Here is a 5,665-nt window from a genome sequence, read left to right on the forward strand (position 1 = left end):
CTCCATGTTCTCTGTCAAGGCTGCGTCCCAGGAAAATGCAGCCTGTGGGAAGAGGGCTTATAAAAGGACAATATGTCTATGAGAATTCATGTAAAAAAAAAAAAAATCATTCCCTGATCTCTGTTAATACTACCCCTGCCTGCCAATAACATAGAACAGGTCTTAAATCGATAGCAAAAGGGGAGCCATGGGGACAAACTAAACTGCTTCACCAAGGATGTGATCATAAAAGTATACCCGGGGTGGAGTGACAGGGAGAGGGTGGGATTATCCCCACCTGTCTTTGTCGTTTTGACACTTGTGTCTGGAAGCCCAGGTCCAGGCAGACGGCAAGAACTAAGTTCATTGAGGGCCCCAAAGTTCTGGGTCCTTAGTGTTCTTCTTTACTTTTAATTTTTTTAATGTTTATCTATCTTGAGAGAGAGAGTGTGTGTGTGCGAGCAGGGGAAGGGCAGAGAGAGAGGGAGAGAGAAAAATCCTAAGCAGGCTCCGTGCAGCCAGTGCAGAGCGCAAAGCAGGGCTCGAACCCACGCACCGTGAGATCCTGACCTGAGCCAAAACTAAGAGTCGGACGCTTCACCGACCAAGTCACCCCGGCACCTCTTCGTGTGTTTTTCTTTAGACCGCAAAGAAGGAATGAAGTGTCGGCTGCTTGCTTTTGTGACTCTTGTCATCCTCGGTATGCCTACTCTCCCCTGGCCAAAGTTGCCTACGACCTACCAACAAGATCATCTCAACATTGGGTCACGATGGAGAAACGGGTCCAACGTAAATACGCTACTTGCAGGCAAAATGGGGTGTATGGAAGCCAACAGAAACCACTGGCCCTGCACCCTCACATGGGCCTCGAAGGCTCTTTGCAGCCTCTTACCCATCCTCTCGGCGTAAGAAGATGCCAGAGGTGTCTCTGAGGCAGGACAGCACCAATTCTGTCCTACTTGCCGACCTCCACAACACCTGGCCCTGGAGCACTGGCCTTGGGTTGGGTTCAGAGGATCCGTCGCCTTTCTCGTGGCAGAAGAAAAACCATTCCTCATGGGCATGTGAACAGAAAGAGGGGCGGCCTGATTTTGAGGTTGCAGCTGATGGACTTAGCCTGCCCTGTAACTTAAGTGATGGACACCTCACCTTTCTGTCTTGGTGGCCAGCTACCTTCAGTGACAGGTCCATCAAAGGCACACTAGGGCCAAATTAAAACACAGAAATTTATGCAATTAAACATGAAATGTATAGTCATCCTGATAAGGCATCAGGTTCTTATTCTGTTTCCTCCTCAACATGACCCATAATGCAGAGCGTCTCTAGCCAGATTTCATTCTGTTCCCTATTCCATCCTTGCCAGGGCCCCGGAATGGGTTCCTCGCCCAACAGCACCATTACAGCCGCAGTCTCTTTCCTCTGCCTTTGTCACGGAGCTGAGTAATGATGTGACAACATGTGATTTGGCGATTGATGTCAAATGTTAGCAGCAACATTCATTTTCCCCTGAAATGGACAAAGAAGAGTATTAGTCATTTAGAAATTTCGTCTAGAAGCTACACCTCACGAGTGATATTCCAAAATTGAATTGGTCTGAAATTTAAAGTGGCTTTTAAGTTCCTCTCCTTTGATTGCTCCTCAGGTCATGCAGAGTTGTAAAAGGCCGAGGGAGCAAGTTAGCGATGGGAACTGCAAATGTCATTTGTAAGCTCCCTGACTCCTCTGCGGAAACCCATTCCTCCAGTGACAGGATGCTCCAGAGACCCAGTGTCACTTGGAGAAAAATCTGTGGGCTTTGGAGACACAGGCAGATCTGAGCCCCAGGCTTGGCTCTATCACTTACCGCTCACTCCGTGAGCCTCAGTTTCCCCATCTGTAAAATGGGGTTGATAATACTGATTGTTATCAGCCTCATTTTGCAGAAATCAGCAAATCAGTTTTAGGGAGGCCAACAAGGGGTCCAAGTTACAGAGCGAATGCAGGGAAAAGCGCAGCCCTCCCTGGGGGGCCTTTGATTCCCCAGCTCCTGCTCTGAGCCAGGGAGACCTTGTCCGGCCCTCCAGCCTCCCCAGGAGGGCCTTGGGCTTTTCACATACACTCCATGCGGTTAGCTATCGTCCCTTCAGCAATATCCAACCGAAGGGCGGCTGTGCGGGACTTGGGCTCAGAGACGGGGCTCCCGCATTGTCCCCAAAGGTCTTTCCAATAGAAGCCAAAACGGCCCTGGAGGATGAGAGCTTAAAATTCCCTCTCTCTGCCATCAGCCTTTTTCAAGAAAAAGAAATATGTAGCAGGCTGCGTTAGTTATTTAACATCTGGGAAGGCTCGTGCTCACTCTGAGTCCTCTGTGTGCTCTGAAGGTACTGATATCATCGTTAGAAATGGCTTTCACCTACAGCTCTGATTCATGGCCTGGTTATGATTGTGATTCATAGCCTGCTAAGAAGCGGGCACCAGGCAGGTGTGCTACCTAGAAGCTGCGCCTACAAATAAGACCACCGATGAGCCGCCGCGCAGCCAGATATGCTAATGAGATCAATGCAACCTTCTGTTAAAGGGTCCACACCTCATTTGCAAGTGAATGTTAATAAGGAGGAAGAGCTGGGCTCAGGCTGGACCAGAATCAATGGCGTGACCAGTTCTTCCTCGGCTAAGTAACATAATTTGTTCAATTTGTTTTATGTCAGTAAGTGAAGAACCCTCTACTCACGTTGATTCATGGAAGGAGGTTAGACAATGGTACAGTAGAAAGGAAATTAACATTTAACCTGCCTGCCTGGGTTTTCTAACGGATGTCTCAATATGACTGTGGTGGTGTGCGTAAATTCTCCCGATAAACCAGAACGAAACAGCAGCTATTTCAATCCCAGAGAAGACCCGGATGGCAGACACTGCGATTCAAAGCGAGGCCGGTGGATGTTGCATCAGGAATCGCAAGACCCGAATACTCCTTTCATCACTTACGCGCCCCATGAGTTGAGTCGTCAACCCCCCAGGCCTCGGTTCTTACATCTGTAAAATGGTGTTAGTCACGCCAAGTGCAAGAGGATGTTGTGAGTTCCTAAAGCTGTAACACAGCATCCTGTCAGTGAGCTGATCTGACAGTCATTGGTCCACGGTGTGCCGCGGGCTGACGATAGTTGCCAGAGACACAGTGATGAACGGAATCGTCATTGCCCCTGACCTAAGGAGATTACAGCCTGATGAGGATCCTTTAAAATTTTTCATTTTCAGAGAAGTAGGCAGAATATAATAGTGAACTACTCATCACTCAGATTCAAGTATTAACCAGATTTTGTCACGCTTGCCTTGCCTTTCCCCCACATTTTTTTCTGGCTTATTTTAAAACAAGTCACAGACATTATGTTTGTTTTGGGTTGCTGTATTCCTAATTACCATGGATTTAGCTGCTTAAGCAACCCGCATTTGTTATCTCACGGTTTCTGTGGTTCAGGACCTTGGGCACAGTTTAGCTGGTTCTTCTGCTCAACTTTCACGGAGCTGCAGTCCCGATGTTGAGCAGGGCGGGAAGGCTCATCTGAGGCTCAGAGGCCGCAGCCAAGCTCGTGTGGTTGTTGGCAGAATTCACTTCCTTGTGGTTGTAGGACTGAGGCCCTCAGCTCCTACAGGCCATCCTCTCCCTAGGCAGCGATTTGCTTCTCCTTTGAGGCCAGCAGGGAAATATGTCTGACACGTTACCCTCTTCTAAAGGCTCATCTGATTAGGTCAGGCCCACCAAGGATGATTCCCTTTTGATTAACTTGAAGTCATCTGCTCAGTAACCTGTCATGGGCAATGATATCCCGTCATATTCACAGGTCTTACCCTCAGTCAGAGGGAGAGGATTATTCAGAGTGGGTACACCAGGGAGTATGAATCTTGGGGCCATCTTAGAATTTTGCCTACCATGGCCATTTTATTCCTTCCATCTTAAATATGCACTTCAACAAATTATGGGCATTGCTCATGTATCACTAATGTTTCATGTTAATATCTTATGGAGATTGTTATGTGAGCTTAGGACAGCTTAGGATGGGTCACAACAAGTGACCTCCAAATCTCAGTGGCTTTTACCCACAAAGGTTTCTCTTTTGGTTCATGTTCCACACCCCACATCGATTGACTTTGGCTCTGTGCCCTCAGACCCAGTTTGAAGAACTAGCCCATTTCTTGGGAAAGAGGTGGGGGAACACGCACGCAAAGGCTTTTCAAGCTTCAGCTGGGGAGGTACCAGTTTGCTTCCTCTTATTTCTTGTTTGTTCATCCTGCTCTCAATGGTCTGGGAAGCACAGTCTTTCCACAGGGAGGGTCCTGACAGGAAAGGGTCAGCCTTTAAGGGTGACCCAGGATAGCTAAAGGGTCACACACACACACACACACACACACACACACACACACACTTTAATTTATTTATTTAAATTCAAGTTAGTTAACATACGGTGTCGTTAGTAATGTAGGTAGTAACTATGGTGTAGTAGTTTAGTTTTAGGAGTAGAACCCAGGGATTCATCACTTACATATGACGCCCAGCTCTCATCCCAGCAAGCGCCCTCCTTAATGCCCTTTAGCCCATCTCCCCACCTACCTCCCCTCCAGCCACCCTCAGTTTGCTCTCTGCATTTAAGAGTCTCTTACGGTTTGTCTCCCTCTCTGTTTTTATCTTATTTTTCCCTCCCTTACCCTGTGTTCATCTGTAGTGTTTCTTAAATTACACCTATGAGTGAAACCATGCGATACTTGTCTTTCTCTGACCGATTCATTTCATTTAGCATAATACATTCTAGTTCCACACACGTTGGTGCAAATGGCAAGACTTCACTCTCTTTGATTGCGCTACTAGGTTTTTATCCAAAGGTTACAAAAATGCGGATTCAAAGGGGCACACGCACCCCAATGTTTATAAGTGCTATCAACAATAGCCAAATTATGGAAAAAGCCCAAATTTTCATCAACTGAGAAATGGATAGAGAAGATGTACACATGTATGTACACGTATATGTGCACATATACATACATACTACTTGGCTTGGTGGACATTTTCAAGCAAATAATAGAATCACTATTATTCTAGAATACCCTCTTCCACATACCATTTTTCCACAAACCATTGACTGGTTAGAGAAGTTGATCAGTTGTTCTATAGAATGTTCTACATTCTGATTTTGCCTGCTTCCTTGTGATGTCATTTCACTTGTGCCTTTATGGCCTGTATTTCCTATAAGCTAGAATTAACTCTAATTCACTTATTTTGGGCAAGAATACTTCATATGTGGTGTTTGGTTCTTCATACTATATTAAAAAGCATGTGATGTTTGGTGAGAAAATCTTTTAAAAACTTCATATTTTAAAGTGAGATTCTTACTCTTATGTCCTTACATCCATTTATCAGACATTTATTATTGATTAGGTCCTGTACCAAGCCTGGGGATATGACAAGATAAATAAGACAAAGTCTCTGTCTCAAGGATCTCATGGTTCAGCTGGAAGGGACAGATTTCAAGTGCAATGAGAACAATTATGCGAGAAAAAGAAACAAAGGGTATCCAAATAGGAAGAGAAGGAGTAAAAATATCTCTATTTGAAGATGACATAATCTCGTATATAGAGAATGATAAGGAATCCACAAAATTGTCTTTATGTCCACCAGCAATGAGCAATCCAAAAGTGAAATTAAGAAAATAAGTCC

General features: G+C 45.6%; 1 long non-coding RNA gene across 1 annotated transcript; it reads right to left on the reverse strand.

The window, feature by feature from the left end:
- Positions 1–1,191: 1,191 nt before the first annotated feature.
- LOC122232000 lies at positions 1,192–5,156 on the reverse strand. Its single transcript, XR_006209314.1, has 2 exons — positions 5,070–5,156; positions 1,192–1,485 (listed from the first exon to the last, which is right to left on the reverse strand). It is a non-coding gene; the product is annotated as an uncharacterized LOC122232000 (long non-coding RNA).
- Between the last annotated feature and the right edge of the window lie 509 nt (positions 5,157–5,665).

The sequence above is a fragment of the Panthera tigris genome, chromosome D2 (genome assembly GCF_018350195.1).
Source record: "Panthera tigris isolate Pti1 chromosome D2, P.tigris_Pti1_mat1.1, whole genome shotgun sequence".
NCBI lineage: Eukaryota > Metazoa > Chordata > Mammalia > Carnivora > Felidae > Panthera > Panthera tigris.